At 40.5% G+C, this 22,265-nt stretch overlaps 1 non-coding gene across 1 annotated transcript; it reads left to right on the forward strand.

The window, feature by feature from the left end:
* Positions 1 to 12,767: 12,767 nt before the first annotated feature.
* Positions 12,768 to 12,881, forward strand: TRNAL-CAA (transfer RNA leucine (anticodon CAA)). Its single transcript has 2 exons — positions 12,768 to 12,805; positions 12,836 to 12,881. It is a non-coding gene; the product is annotated as a tRNA-Leu (tRNA).
* The last annotated feature ends 9,384 nt before the right edge of the window (positions 12,882 to 22,265 follow it).

Raw genomic sequence — 22,265 nt, forward strand, 5'->3', positions numbered from 1 at the left:
ACATTTCGAGGGTACAGCTCTAAAACGGTGTTCGCAGGCCGGCCGCTAGATAGTACACCGGACCAAACCTATTGGTAACTCTCTAGGAGGCTTCCGGATCAGCTAGTGTATAATCTTTCTACCTCTACTCTGCCAGATAGTGACTGGAGGGAGTCCGAGTAGTCTGTATGCGGGGAGCATTGTCGAGGCCACGTTATGTCAAGGATCTGGGTATATTTTTACCACATGTACGCCATATCCAAAAATTTCATTATTTCATATAGCATGTCCCACCCACTTTTTCTTACTATTGAATACACCATGAATTGTCAAAATAATAGAGCAAGCTTATCTGCGAAAAGATCTAAACCTCCCAAGGACTTCCTAATTCATTTCACAAATATACGTTGTCTCAATTCCAATCTCAACGATGTTCATTTCCACTTGCAGTCTTCCAAACCCCATGTACTTTTTCTGACTGAATCTCAGTTATCAGTTGATTCAACTACTGCTCATCTCAGATGTCCAAATTATTTGCTGTATGATTCCTTTCGCCTCAAAGGTGGTACTTGTGCACATGTCCGTTCTGATATTCCCTGTCAGAGACTTGGCAATTTGGAATCTCCTCTCTTTGATCTTCTCTGGCTTAAAATCTCTCTACCTCATTCTGTCAAATTCATCTGTTGTCTCTACCGTTCTCCCAACTCGACTAATCACTTGGAGCTCTTTGACTTCCCCTCTTTGCAACTTGACTTTCTCCAGTCCAGCTTTCCTAACAGTGAGGTAATTTTCCTTTGTGATTTTAACGTTCACAACTCCAGCTGGCTTCCGTTTTCTAGTCACACCGACCCAGCAGGTCGAGATGCTGAGGCTTTTGCAATTACTAATGACCTAGCACAGATTGTTCATTTACCTACAAGAATACCGGACAATCCTAATCACACAGCCAATACACTTGATCTTTTTCTCACAAACAACCCTTCGAAGTACAAGGTTGAAGTGAGAGGTCCTTTAGGCACTTCAAATCACAACTTAGTGATTGTGTCTTTTCCAATGGAACCTTTATCTCATGGCTATTCCCAACCTCGTATTGTTTGGCATTACAAGAATGCAAAATGGGATGACCTGCGAGACTTCTTTTCCTTGGTCTGATTACTGTTTCAAAACTTCTGATGTCAACGTTTGCTCAGATCGTGTCAGTGAAATTATTCTTGCAGGAATGGAATCCTTTATCCCACACTCCACTTTAAAATCTCGTCCTTTATCTAAACCTTGGTTTTCCAATAAATGTGTTAAGGCTGTCCAAGAGAAGAATGTTGCATATCGTAATTGGCTTGTTTCTAATTCTTCAGTTTCATTTTCTGCCTACACCAAAACTCGCAACAATTGTAAAGATAGCAGTTATTAATCAGTCCAAACTAGAGTTTGAACAGGCTAAGAGTAGAAAACTTGCTTCTTGCCCTAATGGTAGCCGAGCATTCTGGTCTCTTGCCAAAGCTATTGGCCGCAACTTTTGCCCATCTCTGCTCCCACCTCTGTCCAAACCAGATGGTTCTGTTGTCACTTCAGCCAAGGATAAAGCTGACCTGCTAGCATCCCATTTTTCTTCGAGCTCATGTATTAATGATCTTGGTAAAACACCTCCCACCATTCCTAACACGCTCCATTCAATGCCTCCTGTGGTCTTCCGTTAAAAGGATATCAGAAGAATTTTGAAGAATCTTGAAGCTAAGAAAGCTCCAGGTCCTGATGGTATTTCTCCACTTGTTCTTAAAACCTGTGCTCATGAACTTACTCCTATTCTTTGCCGCCTTTTTTCACTTTCTTATTCCAAAGGTGTTTTTCCTTCTGCTTGGAAATTTGCTCATATCCAGCCAGTTCCTAAAAAGGGTGGCAAATCCCTCCCATCCAATTATCGTCCCATTTCAATTACTTCTACTCTTTCTAAAGTAATGGAGAAATCAATTAACCGCCAACTCTTAAACTACCTAGAAACCTTCCGTCTGATCAACGATCGCCAGTATGGATTCCGTCAGTATCGATCCACTGGTGATATTCTGGCATATGTTACCCATTTATGGACTAATTCAATGGAAAGGTTCGGTGAAACACAAGTAGTTGCTCTTGACATCTCAAAGGCTTTTGATCGAGTTTGGCATAAAGGTCTTCTAAACAAGCTTCCATCTTATGGTTTGCCAACTGTTTTTGGTAATTGGTTATCCAGTTTTCTCTCTGATCGCTCACTGAGGGTGATGGTAGATGGCTCTCTGTCTTCTAACTTCTCCACTAATGCCGGTGTCCCCCAAGGTTCAGTTCTTTCCCCCACTCTTTTCCGCTTGAATATCAATGACCTTCTTCCATTGACTGGAAATCTTATCCATAGTTTTGCCGATGATAGTACATTGCATTCAACTTTCCATTTTGAGAAACCTTGTCCAACTCAATCAGCTTCAAGTTCTCGAAAATCTGCTGCCAATTCCTTAAATGCCGATCTTCAGGTAATTCTCCAGTGGGGCAAAGACAACTTAGTTGATTTCAACCCTTCTAAAACTCAATCTTGTCTTATATCTCGCAAAAAGGATTCTTCTGCTCCTATGCTTATCTTTAGTGACACTCCGATTTCTAGGCAAAATGATATATCTCTTTTGGGGATTACCCTGACTTCTAATCTCTCTTGGCACAAGCACATTACAAATATTGCTTCCTCTGCAACTAAAAAACTTTGTTTTCTCTTTCGCTCTCGGCCTTACTTTTCTTCCAAACAGCTGCTCACTCTGTATAAATCGCAAATCCGCCCTGCCATGGAATATTGTTCCCACATCTGGGGTGGTGCCCCCACAACCTCTCTCAGGCTTCTTGATTCCATTCAGAAGAGGGCAGTTAGGTTAATTAATGATTCATCTCTAACAGAGTCTCTCCACTCGCTTTCTCATAGACGCACTGTTTCTGCTGCATGCCTCTTCTACAGATACTTCCATGGGCACTGTTCTTCTGATTTGGCTTCTATAATTCCCGCTCTCTCTTTCAAAACAGTCCGAACACGTGCCGCCACCAGCCAACATCCATTTACTGTCAAACTTCAAACCCACAGAACCAACTTTTCATCTTCCTCATTTATTCATTCAACTGCCGTTTTCTGGAACAACCTTCCTTCATACGTATTTCCTGAAAATTACAATCTACAGAAGTTCAAGTCCAATATCAACAAATATCTTCTTTCGTCTTCTCAACCTCCAACCCAAGCACGGTACTAAGTACTATAGGTTCTAATACCTCTCGTGTTTGGGGTCTCATAAAAAAAAAAAAAAAAAAAAAAAAAAACACACACACACACATTGATCTGCGCGAGTAGCACAGTGGTATCGTCACCGTCCTCCCCACACCTGGTGGAAAAGGCCCGGGTTCGAATCCCGTCGATGACGCAAGGAACTTTAATGCGCTTTTTTCACTCCATGGCTGAGTTAGTCGGTCTCAAGCGTAGATAGCAAGGTTTTTAACCCAGAAACTGGGGTTTTTCGTCCAGAAAACAGACAAATCGACCATAGAACACACGCAATTGAACAGCACGGCAGATGAATTTAATTATTCGTGTGGCCTAAATATAATAGTTTTTTTTTTTTTTTTTTTTATATCAATACCGCACATGATCCCTCTCCAATGGCTAAACAGGCCTGACAGTGAACTATGCTCCATATAAGGGTGTTTTCAAGATTCCCAACAAATCAATTGACAACAAATCCTATTCTTACACCAGCGGAGTTGGCCTCAGCTCACCAAGGGACCGAGGAGTTGGCTTTCGGCGTTCAATGAAACGCCCACACATGTTCGATAGGATTTAAGTGTAGTGATCGTGCTGGCCTTGGCAGTCGTTGGATATCTTCCGTTTCAAGATATTCCTCCACCACTTCAGCTCTATATGCGGTGGCGTAGTTATGCATGAAAAGAAAATCTGTGGGAAAAAAAATTCGCAGATAGGGTTCGAGGATCTGTTGTCGGTACCGACAACAGATACTCGGAATTTGCATGTCAGGATGCCTATTAAAACAAATATTCGCCTTCAGCAAACACTGTTCGCAATAAAATATTCATGAAAAACATTTTGTTCTGTTAATTTTGTCGAGTGGAGTAAATAATCCACTTGGAAACCCAACAACACAGTTTTTATATCACTGAATTGTATTTTTCATCACTCTATTTCAGTCACAAGCAATTTAGTAAGTTAACGTATTACTACTTACTTTGTAGCTTTGGATTACTTTCATTTTTTTGTGATTCCCCAGTTGAGAGGCTTTTCCTGTATTGGATGAATATTTGTTTATTTACATTGCACATGAACAACAGCCCGCATTTCAAAAATCAACGTTAACTTCACTTCATTTTTTTGAGGACTATAATGAAATATAGGTTTGCGCGTTTCGTAACCATCAATACATTTCCATGGTTCTCTTCTGCGATTATTAATTGCAGTTACAGCACAATGTTCGGAATGCTGCTTAATGTTTGTAGTTGCACAATATGGTCGACAGTCATGGGTTACACAATACACAAAATTAAAACATTTTATAAGTGTGGAAATATCAGACAAACTGACTACAAAACACTGCCGAAGGTAAATAGTAAACTCATCTTAAGATCTCCTGCAGCACCTTAAAATTGCTTTGTACTGGATCTCGTAGGTACCATACCGGGTAGAAGACACCTCAGTTCGAGTCCCGTCGATGACGGGAGGAATTTGTATGGGTCTTTTTCACAACGTGGCTGAGTTAGTCGGTCTCAGGCGGGGATAGCATGTTTTTTTTCTCCGGAATCTCGAGGTTTTTGTCCAGCAAACAAAACTAAAACCAAACTATTATATTTAGGCCACCCGAATAATTAAATTCATCTGCCGTGCTGTGTCTTATCTGTTAATTGCGTGTGTTCTATGGTCGATTTGTCTGTTTACTGGACAAAAAAACCCCAGTTTTCTGGGGAAAGAACCTTGGTATCTACGCCTGAGACCGACTAACTGGGCCACGGAGTGAAAAAAGCCTATTAAAGTTCTTTGCGTCATTGACGGAATTCGAACCTGGGCCTTTTCCACCCTGTGTGGGGAGGAGGGTGACGATACCACTGTTCTACATGTGCAGACTTTGGCCAGCAAACAAAAAATCGACCTCAGAACATGCTCCAACTGAAACCCCATTAATCTTTGGCCCAAAGAAGGAAAAAGGAGAATACCCTGACTCTCGCCTCCCTCTGCGGCTTACGCTTACAAACATCGATTCCCTGAGGGACATCTTTCCGGCCAATTGCCTCCACATTTTTAATAAATTTGGCGCCCACTCAGGTAAGTTCTGTGAGGACAAGCTCTAAAGAAAGAAAATCCTTAAGAACTGTTACCAGCTATTGAATCTGTGAGGATCATCTGCACCTGGACTTTTCTGCCTGTTGCTTTTATGGTTCTTTTACTTTTGCCTTGCTGATTATTATTACAAACTTTGATTTCATTTCAAGTTTATGTAAGTTTAATTCTGTAAATACAAAGGGTATTAGGAAAGTTTTGCAATATGACGCAACAATGAATCACAGGAAGCTGCTTGTTGCTGCATGTTGAGACATGTTCATACGTGCATAGTAGCCGCCACGCCAAGTCGATGGGCTCAGTTATTCATTAGTAGTGAGAGTGTAAAGTGCTTGCGATGGCATCGTGGTCACGAAATGAGATAAGGACAGTTTTGCGGTATAATTTTGTGCGTGGTTTAACCATAGACCAGTGCTTAGAAGAAATGACTCTTGCACTAGATGATGATTGTCCACATCGTACAACGATATTCAGGTGGTATAGAGAATTCCAAAGGGGAAATTTCACTCTGGAGGATTCTGAGAGGCCGGGAAGGCCACGAACGTCAGTTACGGAGGAAAACGTTACTGCTGTGAGGAAAATGCTTGACGAAAACAGGCGAGTGACCTACCAACAGATAGAGGATACTTTGGGCCTAAATGCACCAGCAATTCGTTCGATTCTGCAAGATCATTTGCACGTGAAGAAACTTTGTTCTCTCTGGGTGCCGCATCAACTGACTGAAGAGCAGATGACACGACGTGTGACTTGGTGCCGGGAGATGTTAAAAAAGTTTGATAAGGGACAATCTCGGTATGTGAACAACATCGTGACAGGTGACGAGACTTGGCTGTACTATTACGATCTGCCGACCAAGGCTCAAAACAAAGTTGGGGTCTTTGATGACGACGACACACCCGTAATTGTCAGAAAATCCCGATCTGTAAAGAAGAAAATGATAGCTGTATTTTTCAAATCGAGTGGAATTGTGGAACGTGTCGTTTTGGACACGCAGAAGACAGTCACAGCTAAGTGGTATACTGAACAATGCCTGCCTAAAGTCATTGGATCTATGAAGAACCTGCGGCCAAAGTCAAGAATGGACACCTGGTACCTCCATCACGAAAATGCTCCAGCTCACCGCGCCAAAGCCTGCACCGAATATTTGACCACGACAGGACTGAAACTTCTCGAGCACCCTCCCTACAGTCCAGACCTTGCTCCCTGCGACTTTGCACTGTTCCCGCATGTGAAAATGAAGCTAAAAGGGAGACGGTTTTCCAGTGATGAGGACCTTCTACGGGCTTGGGACAACGAGTGTGTTTTACTCCCTAGTGAAACTTGGCAGAACTGGTTTAAAGATTGGTTTCGGAGGATGGAGAGGTGTATTGAATGTAGAGGAAATTACTTTGAAAAAATTAAATAAACAAAGCTGTATTGCAAAACTTTCCTAGTACCCTTTGTATCTCAAGTGGAGCATGCATATACTCTTATACATTGTACATGTGATTCCTCGCACCTTAGTATAATTTCAACACCTTCTTGGCAAATTGCCATCCCCGGATGAACCACGGTTTCTTCTGGTTAATGAAGTTTAATACTAATACTACTACTACTACTAATAATAATAATAATAATAATAATAATAATAATGGGCGCGATGGCCCAGTGATTACAACATTGAACTACCAGCCTGATGGACCTGGGTTCGAGTACCGCGGTTCTATCACGCTGGGAGACCGGTATAATAATAGTAATAAATATAGAATAATAATAATAAATAAATTAATAGTAATAAAAACCACTCCACTCCGACCTACCCCAAGGTCGGAGTGGCGGCTAAGTCGGATTGTGGCGCCATCTGGCGTCACTCGCGAGAACTACCACTGGACATAAGTCGAAGCTAAACAGGTCCACCTCCGAGGATGGATGATGTCGCAGAGAAATATTAATCATACAGAATTGAGTGTGGCGCAGGATAAAGTGACTCGCGTTCAGGCAGAGGGGATAGTTCGAAAAATCAGAGACGGAGTGGCGCTGCCCTCGTATGGTTACGGGGGACAAGCTTTTCTTGTGGTAACCCGTTTGGTTACCACAAGAAAAGGGCAAGGACATCCAGCCCCACCAACTGGAAGTGCTTCCTGCGCAACTGCGCTAGTGACCACCCAGGAAGGGAGAAAACGCCAATGCATGACGTGCATGTGTGTTTGTTTATTATTTGGTTTTTTAGGAACATTAGGAACTAAGGCCATATTGCTCCGGGGATATGCAGTGGTTATTCTCTGACCTTTCTGCATCTGGTGGTCACGGGCTCGAACCCCGGTCTAATCAAGAAGCGTGTGCTACGCACTGCAGCTCCTGCTCACCTGGCTACGGAGGCGCCACATGAAGTGGAGCATCGAAATGAACAAGTACTTCATGCAAGCATACTACGAAATTACGAAGCTAGAGACAGATATGACAACTTAAAGGGCAAGATTACATACCAAGTGGCTGGAACGATTCCCGGATACTGAGGTCACCGAACAGGGAATAGTGGACCACAGAAGGACCATCATCACGAAGAACCTGATAGCTCCTGCAATCTTGGAAAAAATTAAGCAGGACGTGAGCGATCAACTACAAAGGATAAAGAATATGGAACCAGAGTAGGGAGAACATACCACGAGCGAACTAGAGGAGGAAGAGCAAGAAGAAATACAACCCAGAGCAGCTGAAGTGGAAACAGATGAGTTCATGATAACCAGAATAGAGGACGAGTGGAACAAGCCCCTAACAGAATTCGAAGGAATGAACCCCACAAAGACTCACGTGATACCGAAGCAGAGGCCGAATAGAACCTTGTGGAGAGTTACAGACCGCTTGGATCGGCACATATTACCCCATTACCTCGACAGAAATGGTGCAACACTGAAGGCCATCCACACAGCCGTGTATTGTGCTGCGGTAGCAGCAACGAGGATTAATGGAAGAGAAGCGAGGGGCTAGCAGCAGAAGAATCGAAAACAGAAGGAACTACCAGCTTAGGAAAAAAGACTTCAGCAGAAGATAGAAGAATTAAGAGTCAAGATAGGTCAACTGACCCAATACCAACGGTGCAACAGGAGTAAGAAATTAATGTGAAAAGTGAAGATCATCCTCAAGGGAGACAGCGTCCACAGGAAACATCAGACAAAAAATCAGAGAATAGGAGAGTACTTGGACACATTGAAGCAGAACCTCCTTGCACTCAGCAAGAGACTACGCCGATACAAAGAGAGCTCCAAGAGGAAAATAAACAACCGAATCGTCGATGAGGACCAAAGAGGCTTCTACAGGAATCTCGAAGACGGGAAAGAAGAAAACGGACCACCCGTGAAGAAGACGATTGAGGAGTTCTGGGGAAACATATGGAGCAGGGAAGCAAGACATAACAGCCGAGCCACCTGGGTAGAACTAGAACGCAAGAAAACCAAGGACGTACAAGAAATGAGAGGGTGGGGGAGATTCGGGAAGAAGAAGTAAAACAGATGATCAAAAACTCTCACAACTGGCGAACTCCAGGAATAGATAACGTCCACAACTACTGGTACAAGAAGCTCACTTGCACAAACAAGATCTGGCAGAGCAGTTCACCCGAATGATAAGGCACTCAAAGACAATCCCGAAGTTTCTCACTCAAGGAATCACATATCTGAAGCCTAAAGACGAAGATACAAGAAACCCGGCGAAATATAGGCCAATCACCTGGCCAACCTCCCAACAATGTACGAGATCCTGGCCAGCTGCATAACCAGAAAGACATCAGACCACTGAGAGCCAGAATATAATGGCCGAACAGCAGAAAGGATGCAAGCGGCTGAGCAAAGGATGCAAGGAGCAATTAACTATAGATGCCGCGGTTATGGGGCAGGCCTACAAGAAGCGCCGCAACATACACAGCCTACATCGATTACCGCAAGGCTCATAGCTGGCTAATATAGGCGCTGAACATCTACAAAGTCAATCCGATAGTGACAAACTTCCTAGGAGAAACGATGGCAAAATGGAGTACCATTATTAAGGTCGAACACATCACAACCAGGCCAATCTCCATCAGGAGAGGAATCTTTTAGGGAGATGCCCTGAGCCCATTGTAGTTCTGTATATCACTTAACCCGCTATCTACCATGCTCAACAGTAGCAAGTACGGATATAACCTCAAAGAAGAAAGGAAGAACCTGTACACCCTCACCCGCCTGATGTATAAGGATGACATACAGCTCTATGCGGCAACCGAAACTATTGGCTGCAGAGTGGTAAAGAGATCGAAGCCATGGCAGAGGTAGGGGCCTACAAATACTTGGGGATAATGCAGGCTCAGCAGTTACAGCACAAGGAAATTAAGGCCTGCCTGACCGAAAAATACCATCAGAGACTCAGAAGCCTGCTGAAAGCAAAGCTGAACGGAGGGAACACAGTTAAAGCCATAAACACCTATGCAGTCCCAGTGCTAACATACTCCTTCGGGGTCATAGATTAGATTAACACCGAGGTGGAGGATATCATGAGAAAGACAAGGACAATGATGACCAAGAGCCGCCAACACCACCCGAAATCTGCCTTGGAGAGACTGACAATTGCCCGGGAAGAAGGAGGAAGGGGCCTGATAGACTTCATTGAGCAACATAAGACAGCGATAGATAACCTGAAGAATTACTTCCAGAAACACACAGCAGCACTCCACTAGGCCGTAAGGAAGATAGACAAGCGGTATACCCCACTCAACCTAAGCGAGGAGGTCTCCCCCCCCATAACCAGGAGGTACAAACGAAGCTAGACAGATGGGCAGAGAAGACATTCCATGGCAGACACTACAATGATTTCTATCAAGAGCACATAGATAAAATTGCTTCCATAGCAATTTTATCTATGGCTCACGAGCGGGACGCTCTTCGCCGAGACTGAAGCATTCATGCTCGCCATCCAAGACCAGGTAATCAACACCAGGAACTACAGAAAATACATCGCCTACGAGCCCAGATTTTTCGATGACACATGTGGACGATGCCACCTGGCCTCAGAAAAAATCCAACATATCACTGTGGGATGCAAGGTGATCACCCAGACTGAGTAGACACGATAATATATCAGAAGCTAGCAAGGAAATACCAGTTGGTCGAAGAAAGTGTACCGTACTATAAGTACGAACTCCAGGCAGTACTAGAGACCCCAACCCACAAGCTGTACTGGGACCACGCCATAATAACGGATAGGACAATCCCGCACAACAAACCGAACATAACCCTTGTGAACAAGAAGGAAAAGGCTGCCTATCTCATTGCATATGGGGCATATGCAACAACTAACGACCATCCCAATCATCGTGTCAACCGCAGGTATGGTGCCTAAGACCCTGCATAACAGCCTAGCAGCAATAGGTCTCCCAGCAAACACCCACAAGGAACTCCAGAAAGTTGCAATCCTGAACACCTGTAGGATAGTCAGAGAGTTCCTCAATCAACAGTAACACCAGACATAACAACAACCACCCTGTGTACTTGGTAGCAATACCCGTCACGAGGTGGAACCCCCAATCAGGGAGAAATAATATAAAGAGCAATAATAATAATAATAATAATAATAATTTACAGACAACATACAAGGAACAAGATGGCCTTCGTTGCTCCTAAAACCCAACAACAATAACAACCTTCTTCACAACGTGGCCGAATTAGTGGGTCTCAGGCGAGGGTGGCATGGTTTTTTCAACCGGAAACTCCGGTTTTTCGTCCATAAAATAGAAAATCGACCACAGAATACACACAATTTATAGGCAGTATATACGGCAAAATATGGCCTTAGTTGCTAATGCTCCTAAACTCCTATAACAACAGCAACAACAACAAGAACAGCTGTGTTGTTCGAATGTCAAACCTCCAGTAGTCATGCAGTTTATGTCAGCAACGCCATCTTTCACTAGCAAAACATACTAGCCAAAGACGAAAAAAAAATAAGTTCAATTGTAAAGAATTTTTAAAAAATAAAAATAAAATATAATAATAAAATTCAATACTATTTACTTGGCGTTGACTGTACTTATACGTATAACGTTATATCATATATTCATCCTCCATTTTTTTAAAAAATTAAATGCTATATTTTTATTTCCGAGTGGTCTGCTTGTGTAATTTTATTTTCGAATAAATAAATAAAATAATCGGCTGGATTTATAAATAACAGAAAAACGATGGCGTACCATTACCAAGATAGTGGTTGTCAAGGGTGGGATTCGAACCTACGCCCACATAGGTGGATCAGAAATCACAGCCATCTTTTGAAAATCAATTCGAACTAACTCAAAAAGTCATAAGTACTTGTAGAATTATGATACTTATACTGTATAAAATTCGGATTTTTTAAAGAAAATATTTGACAACTGCTTTTACAGAAGTTCTTGATATGACTGAGCGGTACACACAAAACTGGCAGGCTTATATTGATAAATTTTTGATTAAATCCTAAACCAAACTGGATAAAAGAGCCCTTGCCCCTTTGTTTAAGGGACGCCAAATTTTAGAAATCATAAATTTTTTTAAAAAATATCCTTAGTAGCGTGGTGTCAAAAAATCTTTCTGTATGGGTGCCGAAATACCTTACTCCGGCCCTCGGTTTAGTTCATGGCCAGTAAATTCTACAAAATTATCTTTATTGTGGTCTACACTCTTAGACTGCATAAAATAGTTGGACTTAGGCATATGAACCCAGTTCTTCCATACATGTACAGAGTGCAACTGGTGATATAATTTTGCTTAATAAGAAAACGTGCCAAATTTAAAGACTGTTCCTTGTATTTCGAAAAACTTCTGCGTTTTCTTTACTGGTAAATATGGGTACAATTTCTGCAGTGCATGTGACAAAACTTTACCCTGGTGTTGGTAATAAACTGATTTTGTATACCATAAAGTTGGAATAAAGCATAATTTAAAGTGTCAGTCCATGCGGACGGACTGACGCCTGTTGTCTGCACCATCCGTCAGTCCGTCCGCATGGAATAATACGACTCCGAGTGGACAGATTTTCACGATATTTTATATTTTGGCCTTTGAAAAGATTTGTAGGGCAATTCCAGGAACAATAGAAATCTGGAAATTATTATTTCTTTTTTATTTTTTTGTACCGTACTTATGTAATGACTCGATTCCAGTAGATGCCTCTTAGAAGGATTTCTAGAGCCCCTTAAATTGCATTAAAATCGAACTAATAGAAATCCGATAATTGCTATTTCTTTGCCCGTCCGTCCGCATGAAATAACGCCACTCCTAGTAAATGGATTTTCATAAAAAACATATTTCGTTTTTCATAGAACTATTTAGAGTCCCGGTAATTATCAGGATTTAACTTAGGCTGTCCTGGTAATAGATGATTAGGATTTAAAACTAAATTTGTCAATATAGACATGACGTTCAAAGTCTCATCCAAATTTATTTTTAAAAGTGCTTTATTCGCTGTCAGGGTGGCCGAGCGGTCTAAGGCGCCAGACTCAAGGGGTTTATTTCCGTGTATTGCGGCTGTGATTTCTGGTCCACTTATGTGAGCGTGGGTTCGAATCCCACTCCTGACAGATACTTTTACTTAGCGTATATTTACGTGAAATACCTACTTTTTCCTCCTGTGTTATTTACTAATTTTTGTTTTCTTGTTTGTAAATAAACACGTAAAAGGGCCTGTTTCGGAATAAACACTCCATATTCGTTTATAATTTATATTATTGTGAAATAGAAAAAAAAATATATCAACGAAGTCTTCCCTGAATAAACAAAATGTGTGTAAGTGATATTAAATGTCTAAATTTTCAGTAAAAAAAAAACTTAAAAAACTGTTTTACTTGCAATTACAATAAACTGGTATTTATTTTAATTTGACTATACAATAATCTATTCTAATGTGCATTTTCCAAAATTTTCACTTGTCATCATAATGAACTTTTTAAAGCGCGCTCTGTTGTTTTTTGTTTATTTTTTAAACAAAAGCAACGAAGACAGTGAGGAGTCAATGCAGAATTCATGGGATACCTTGTTCCTCGGTAACGCGACGCTGCCATCCCTCTCGTCAGTGGACGAACCCACCGCTTGGCAGGTATACAGGTATACTGCGGGTTTACGTAGACGGTAATTCGACGCCAGTATGGATAAACGTCGTGAGTTAACCGACTTTGAAAGAGAGACGATAGTGGGTGCCAGACGCATACATAGGTCACTCTATCGCGGAAGTGGTACAGAAATTACACTATCTCCGTTCGACAGTATCAACAGTATATCGGGAATACGCTATTTCTGTAATAACATCTCCTCGTAGACAGCGCTGTGGGCGGAGAAAGGTGGTGGATGAACGTGGCCGTCGACGTCTGTCTCGCATTGTTTCAGCCAAGCGGAGAGCGACAGTAGCACAAATCACCGCCGACTTCAACGAGGGAGGTGCCAGAAACGTCTCCACCAAGACCATTAGGAAATCATTAGCCACAATAGGTTATGGGACCCACCAGATTGCCATTGCTAACACCATGACACAGGACTCTACGCCTCAACTGGGCGAAAGAACATCGGCGCTGGACCTTGGAAGATTGGAGACGGGTCTCCTGGTCCGATGAGTCCCGTTTACAGTTATTTCAAGCGGACGTATCTGAGAGGGTGCGTATCTGAAGGAAACCGCACGAAGCTATGCAGCCACCATGTCAACAAGGAACTGTTCAGGCAGGTGGACGGTCTGTAATTGTCTGGGACGTGTTCAACTGGCACACGTTGGGACTTCTGGTATGTCTAGACGCATCTCTAAAAGGTCTAGGTTACGTGCTGACCATCTGCATCCTTTCATGGTCATCGTGCATCCACAGGGCAATGGACTCTTCCAGCAGGAGAATGTGCCTCCCACAGAGCCGTGGTGACTAGAACATGGTTCGAAGAGAATTCCACAGATTTTACCACAATGGAACAGCTTTCCCGTTCACCGGACATGAACTCTGTGGAGCATCTTTAGGATGCTGTGGTAAGATCAATTCAAGTTTTGGATCCTCCACCTAGGAATGCGACGGAATTATGGACAGCGGTGCAGCCAGCATGGATGGATGGAAATACCCGTGGAACGCTTTCGTGAACTAGTGGGCTCAATGCCTCGCCGTGTGACTGCCCTTATCCGGGAGTAAGGTGGGCCTACCCGTTACTAGGTAGGTATCCCATGATTTCTGTCCACTCAAAGTACTCTGCCTTTATATTACGTATAGTCCGTTTCCTGTTTTACTGGATAAATCAAAGCTCACGGAGGGATTCGTGTAACCCTCACTCAATACTGACTAACACAGCTATCGTATGAAAAGAGTTCAAGAAATTCCTATCCATTTGTCTGGGTGTGTGTTTGCTCAGTTTTGATCTCAATAATTAATTCATTAATCACTAATAAATAATGAATTTATATTTATAGCAGCCAGACATTGAAATGTGCGTGACATCCATCCACTTTGGCCTAAAGCAGTTATTATTGCCTCATTAATTAATTCATTAATTGTTAATACAATTAATATTTGCAGAAGCCAGCCATTGAACTAAAGGTGACATCCATATTGGTTATTCAACTACCATTCAACATACTGCTGGAATTTTAAGAAAGAATTTCTTATTTATATTTTTATTTATTCATATACAGTATTTATTTATTCGTATTTGTGAGTGAATAATGATATTTGGATATATTCTTTTTCAAACAAAAACATAACATTTAATAATAAATTTCCATTTATTTTTTAGACGGTTGAGTCCAGAGGAGTTTACAAACCGTGACTGCCTACATAATGATTTATTGTCAGCAGGATTTTCAGAGAGCCACAGTCACAAGGGGCCATGCATTTTTTTTTTTTTTTTGTGAGCGCGCACGCTAACCAGTGGACTTTTTTTTATTGCATTAAAATAATCACACAAAGTCATGCAAGCACAAACAGAAAGAACAGCAGAGTGGCGCAGTGGAAGCGTGCTGGGCCCATAACCCAGAGGTCCGTGGATCGAAACCACGCTCTGCTAGACATTACATTTTTCATAGTTATTTTATAACTAAAGAGAGGAATAGATTTTTCTTTATAATTCCAGCCTAGTTTATCAGCAAATTCCTTGGAAGATTGGTCAGACTATTGTCTTCGAACGCACAAAAACCAGAATTAATGAAAGACGCCGATGTTCACTACATGATAAATTGAAATAATTCGCACATGGACTAAAGCAAAAGTTTAATTGCATCCAATCGGCCCTGGGTGGAATTAAACTTTTGCTTTAGTCCTGCATACATTTCAAAGATTATTTGTTAAAACTTTGATTGGATGTCTTCTAGCCTTCATTAATTGCAGGACTCCTGCATTTAATGAGCGTGACTTGGACTGTTGGGGAATATTAAATTATTTTCTTTTGCGCAAAATTGGTATCGACAGAATCTGATATTAATTATTTTTTTCAATTCATTTAACAAACTATTCTTTGGCCAGCCTTACCAGGAAATGAAACCTTTGGGTTCATGAAAGCAGTTGTACAAAATGCTGGTACACAATTCTGAGCAACAAAAGGAAATGGCCAATAAATTTTTCGTGGAGTAATCCCAGAAATTATCGACACAAACAGAAACAGAGGTAGATAATTACTACTTCATACCAGCTCATATTTCGCATGATAAATCCTTTGCAACTTATCAGAACAAATAACATCGAAACAAAGCTATCTTCTTTGCGTCTCAGTACCTCGCCTTTTATTTCTTCAAACAAGAGGAGGAAACCTTTTGTTTGAAGAATGGGGGGATGGCCTTCTTTGGTGTGTGTGAAGGGCACTATTGGAAACCAATCGATAGCAGTAACTGTGGGCCGATCAATTGTCAAAGATTTTACAGCTAGCAGGTAATATTAGTGCAGGTGTTCTTTAGAAAGCTTATGCTCCTCAATCCATCTCATCGCAACCAAATCCCAAAGCTAATTCCCCAGACCCAGTCTCACCAAGTATTCACTCGTTAATAATAACAAGTGAATTTACTTTAATTTTCCTTATGATTTTCCAGGTGGAGTGCTAAGCTAGCAAATCTTATACATTCATCTATTTGTAAATCCGTTATTTAAGAGTATTGATCAACTAGAAATTCGTTCTGTTAAACAGAAAATGCGGAATCATAACTACAACCACAAATTTATATTCTAATCAAATGATTTGAATTCAAAATTCCTATTAACCTCAACCACCTCAGGGCTCGTCGAAATTGGTGCAGTGAATATGTGACTTAGAGTCCTGACAAATAGGGTACAGTTCTGTTTTTTGATGAGTCCCGTTTTATCCTACAAACAGATTCTAGACGTTACTTCATCTGAAGACAAAGAGGAACGCGGTACCATTCCTCCAACGTCAGAGAAAAGAATACTTACAGGGAGGCGGTGTACTTGTGTTGTGAGGAATAAATTAAACTAATATTTTTATATAACGCATTTTATTAATACAAGCTAAGTACTTTATTTTATTTTATATAGTTTTGCATTTTAATTATGAAAATCTTAACATTACTGTATTTTATTTTCATCTATGTTCTGAAAGATGAACAACTAAACTAAGGTTTACTAAATGTTCTGGATAAACGTTGAGTTCATACAATTCCTGCAAGATTCCATGTAGGAATTATTAAGAGGCCAAACATTTGACCCTACTATCTCGCTAAATGGCGAATAAGGTATTCTGACCTTCTGCAGTACCAGTACCATGATCCGTGATATTGCAGGTCAAAATATTATGGTAATAGTATAATGACTAACTGTATAAGGTTTTTGTGTAATTTTCGCAAGCAGTTTTTGAAACAAGTAGAGTTGCGTGCAGGAAAGCGTTACAATGTTTCCACAAATGCAGTTTAACCAATTTCAGAGAATGCATAGCAACAATCAAGAATTACACCAATAGACTAATATCAAGCCGATCCATCTCCCAACTCGGCTGACAGGGCGCTATCTCCATGGTCTAAACCGGATTGAATACTTGACATGACCTCAGTGGCTGGGCTGGCCACGAGCTGGCTGAACTGGATGGCTAGTTGGGATCTGGTAGAAGCTGGCACCCAGGAATCACTGGGTGCCAGCTTCTACCTGACTACTAAAACAGTGACACCCACCACCACTTTATGCTGGATACTGATCCTTACTGTTAGGGCAGTTGACCTGAGTGCTGGGGGAGCAAACGGCGCACACTTCTCTGCATAAGTGGAGAGAATGGATGCGTCCCTGCGTATGTGTAATCCTGTTTGTTCGCGTGAAAGCTTGAGTGGGTGTGAGGAAGTACCTTTGTGTTTATGTGTGTCTGAGTGTTCAGATGGTTGACTAAGAAAAAAAGAAAAGGAAAATGCGACTATATCCAGGAAGCTGAGTTAGTATTCACTACATATCAGTCGGGTGTTTATGTGGGTTGTGCGCAGGGCTCCCACTCACAAATTTTAAAAAAACTTAGATTGCAACTTAAATAAACCCAAAAAAAACCTAGTTTTCATCATATAGTATAGCAACACAAATAAGATAAAACTTACCATGCAAAAATATCTTTTATTTAATTGTAATCAGAATTTTCATCCCATTCAGTTCCCTCCACATTTATTTTTTGAAGTTCTTTCATTTTTTTCAAACGTTCTTCGTATCTTTTATGACAAGTTCCTTGTATGACTTCTTTTACCAATTCTGATTTAGGTTTCCATGTATAGCAATTTTGATTAGATCTATTTATCGCCTGTTTTGCTATTAGTCAATTTTTCACAGTTTCTGGTTTAAGGGAGTTTGTGGCTTTTGTTTTTATATGGTTTACTTGGGAGAAGATTCTTTCTACGCTTGCCGAAGAGTGAGGTAAAATAGTTAGACTGGTCATAAAGTTAGATAAAATCTCATATTTAGAATTATTAAAGCCATCTTTTACATTACGTAACAGATACCAAAACTCAGGGATGGTTTTGTAAGAGAAATCTAAATCTTGATTTAAACGAAATGATCTCCATTCATCATCTAGAAGATCTAGTTTGTCTTCAGAAACAAGGTGAGGGAACTGCATTGCTAAATGGAAAATTGAGGATGGCGAATTGGCACAATCATGTATCACTGCTGGGTCAAGAACATTGAGACTGGCGATAATTCCATCATCATTTAGAGGAAATCTTTTTCTGATTTCCATACAAAGTTCAACAAGAAATTTTAAACAATCATTTTTAAACCTGCTTTCACTGTCGCCAAGTGGTGTTGAATATAATAAGGCCATACAACGGCCTCCCAAATATATTTTATTCAGAGGCTTATGATTTATTGCATTGCTTGTATCAATTTCAACCAGCTTGCACGAAGTAATGACTTCTTCTTTTATGAAAAAACTAAGAATATTTTTATACTCAATTGAAACCATTGAATGAAGTAAGTGCAATCTGAAATGTTCAGATTGAAATTCAATATTCAGGCAGTTTATTTTCTCCAGTACATATCCTAAAAACAACAACATATGCTTAGTTCCTTTGGTGATCATAGTATTGTAAATATTCCCTGCACCATCGATTTTGTCAATTTTTGATTGAGACTGAAAATAAAGAACTAACGCAAACCACTGCTCAATAATAATTTTTATTACATTGCCATGGAATAACCAATGTGTTTGTGCTAATTTGGGGATTTTATGCTTAGCAGTATCTACAACATCTTGAATCATTTTGAACTCGTTTAATCTTTTACCACTACGCGAAAAATAACAAGAGATATCTTTTATAAATATTTCTAGATATGATGGTGGTACCTTGACTGAATGACTAGCACATAATGCAAAAGAACGGCAAACACATCCCATTATAAATACTGATGGTACATCCTTTTTTAGCAATGACTGGAACCCACTCTTAGTGGCACAATTATCACTTCTAAAGCCAACAAGATTACTTATTTGAATGTTTTTTTCTATGAAAAGATCTTTTACAGCTTGATAAAGCCCTTCTGAAGTACCATTTTCGACACAAACAGTGTCAAGTAACACATCTACAACATCAAGTTTTTGAATATCAAAATATCTAACAACAACAGCTAGAACTTGCGATAAAGATAAATCTGTACTTTCATCTATTATCATTGAAAACTTGTTTCTGCATATGTTACAAATGTATATTTTTTCATGATAGGCTATGCCATCTTGTATAAGATAAGAGACTTTAGTCGCCTTCATCTGAACTTGTTTTGCAATATTGCTATCATGAAATGCTTTCTTACATGCTTCTATAAGGTGATCACATTGCGCAAATGGAATATTATGCTCAGAAATGAGTGCAGCAATTGTTAACTCTGCCTTTGCTACTTCTTCATTCTCTGTAGGTTTACGTTTTGTGAAGAACGTGTCTAACGTTGAACTTGTCTTAGCAATATTTGCACTTTTTTTATGTTTAACTGTATCTTTATGCGCTAGTAACATCGATTTATTGGCATTTTTTAATTTTATTTCGCAACAAATACAGTAAGATGCACCTTTTTCATTATGTCTTCTTTCAACCAATCCTTTAATTCTGGATCTTCTAACCATTCATTTCTAAAATTTTGAGTATACTACCGTTTACTCATCTTTCTCTGTGGAGAACAAGTTTCAGACATTGTGGGCAATTTGTGGGTATGGCTAATTAGCAGTTATCTTATTTAAAATGTTCTATAAAATAAAAAATAAATCACTAATCCATTAACATAAAATAGAAATAGCCACTACAATTTAAATTTATTATATCGCTATATGTAGTACACGCATAAATGTAAAAATCACACCAAATAATGCAATAATATCACGAAAGACTGTGCAGTAAAGACCGCCTTCCGCCTGCTCAATAGGCTGCGCATACATGTTAGTAACACGAACATCTATGAACATGTAAGCATAATTTCATAGTGTAGAACCCTGCGAAAACTTTGAAATCCTTTTACATTTGTAGTATTTTGTACAAGCATTTGAGATATTACAAATTAAAAGGATTTCAAAGTTTTCGCAGGGTTCTACACTATGAAATTATGCTTACATGTTCATAGATGTTCGTGTTACTAACATGTATGCGCAGCCTATTGAGCAGGCGGAAGGCGGTCTTTACTGCACAGTCTTTCGTGATATTATTGCATTATTTGGTGTGATTTTTACATTTATTTTTTATTGTATTTACAATTTTATTGTATTTACAAGAAATAAAAATAAATTTTGACTTAAAATTAAAAATTACCAAAAAAAAAACCCAGATAATGAGATATTTTTGTGAAAAAAACCTATCAACCCAGATGACAATCAAAAAACCCAGATCTGGGTGGAAAAACCCAGGAGTGGGAGCCCTGGTTGTGCGTAATGAGGAGGTGTTTGTGTTATAAATACCTTGTCATTACTTGTCGGTATGAATGATTTGTATACGTGAGTCCTTTGCTAGTTTATGGGTGTGTTATCTTAAATGTTCAATTGTTGTTGTTGTCATTGTAGGAGGGTTTTAAGAAGTACCAGCGTCTAAGATCATATTGCTCCGTATAAACTGCATGTGTTCTGTGGTCGACATTCTGTTTCCTGGACGAAAACCCGAGTTTCTGGAAGGAAAAACTCTCGCCCGAGACCAACTAATTCAGCCACGTTGTGAAAATGTCTACAAAAGTTCCTCACGTTATCGACGGGACTCGAACTCAGGTCTTTTCCACCCGATGTGGGGAGAACGGCAGTTCTGTTTGTTATTGTTGTTATTTGGTTTTTAGGAGCATTAGCAACTAAGGCCATATTGCTCCGCCGGCAGTTCTACCAACTGTGCTACCCACGAGGGCAAATGTTAATTTTTTTTGTAACAGTGAGAGAATATGTATATGTTAGTCTATTCCTGGATATGTGGTAAAAATAATTTATAAAACGTGCATGTATGAAAGAATAAATGAGTGAGAACGTCATTGTGCAGTGTCTTCGTCCCCCAATTCATGACCCGTGGTTGAGGCCCTGTGGGCTGTTCCTTCCAACCCAACCAGATCATTGACTGTTCTGCTGATGCCATAAAAAAAAAAAAAGTAAAGTGCAGCCATTATCAACCCACTGCAGGATGGAAGCCTCCTCAACAATTCATGTTGAGGGAAATGGACCATAATCTGCCACGCTGGTCCAGTGCGGGTTGGCAGATCGACCATATTCAGCAGTCAAGGGCTTGAACCCCGGTCTACGTAAAGAGCGTGTGCTATGCCATGCTGATTCCTTACTTCAGGTAGGATGACGTGGGATGCTGACACTAGTTGCAGCTGGTCTGCACAAGTCTGGGATCATAGAGGACTGTGCTTCAGGCCACATACCAGTCGCTGGACTCTGCCATCAAATCACTGTATTCTGCTCATCATTTCCCCCTGTTGAGGGGCATCTCTCCATAGGGGTGCCCCCCTGTCCCCTATTCTTACATAATCTTCGTGGAAGTCTCTCTCTAGCATCCACCACATTTACTTTTGCCTGTTATATACACTCAATCTGCTACCCCTGAGAACTTCGTTATTTTATATTTTTTGGGTTCTCCCTGATAAACTCAGGTGACGCCAGGGTTCGCCTCAAAAGATCTTGAGTAGCTACTTCCTGATCTGTCTCCCCGCGTTAATACATGTGTGTCAGTGGTGTTCCCCTGGTCCCTAGTCTAAATGGACTAAGTTGGGTTATGTTGTTCATCTGAACAACATAACCCAACACCAAACTGCACAAACCACACAATACACACACTATCACGACGCTGAGTTGGGGGAGATCTCCGGTGTCTCATGACCCGTTACACTATGTCCTATATCCTATGGTATGATCAGTTTAGTGCTTCGATCATAGTTCCATTGAGCATCTGTGGAATGAACTGAAGAGGCATGTGCAAATCTGACCATTGAGAGCTGTCTCGTAAGCTGCATTAAAGTTTTACTTCAAGGAACGACAAAATATTCAGTGAAACTTGTCAAAATTTGGTGAAAATTTTT

The sequence above is a fragment of the Mastigoproctus giganteus genome, chromosome 3, assembly GCF_048544385.1.
Source record: "Mastigoproctus giganteus isolate SK-2022 chromosome 3, ASM4854438v1, whole genome shotgun sequence".
NCBI lineage: Eukaryota > Metazoa > Arthropoda > Arachnida > Uropygi > Thelyphonidae > Mastigoproctus > Mastigoproctus giganteus.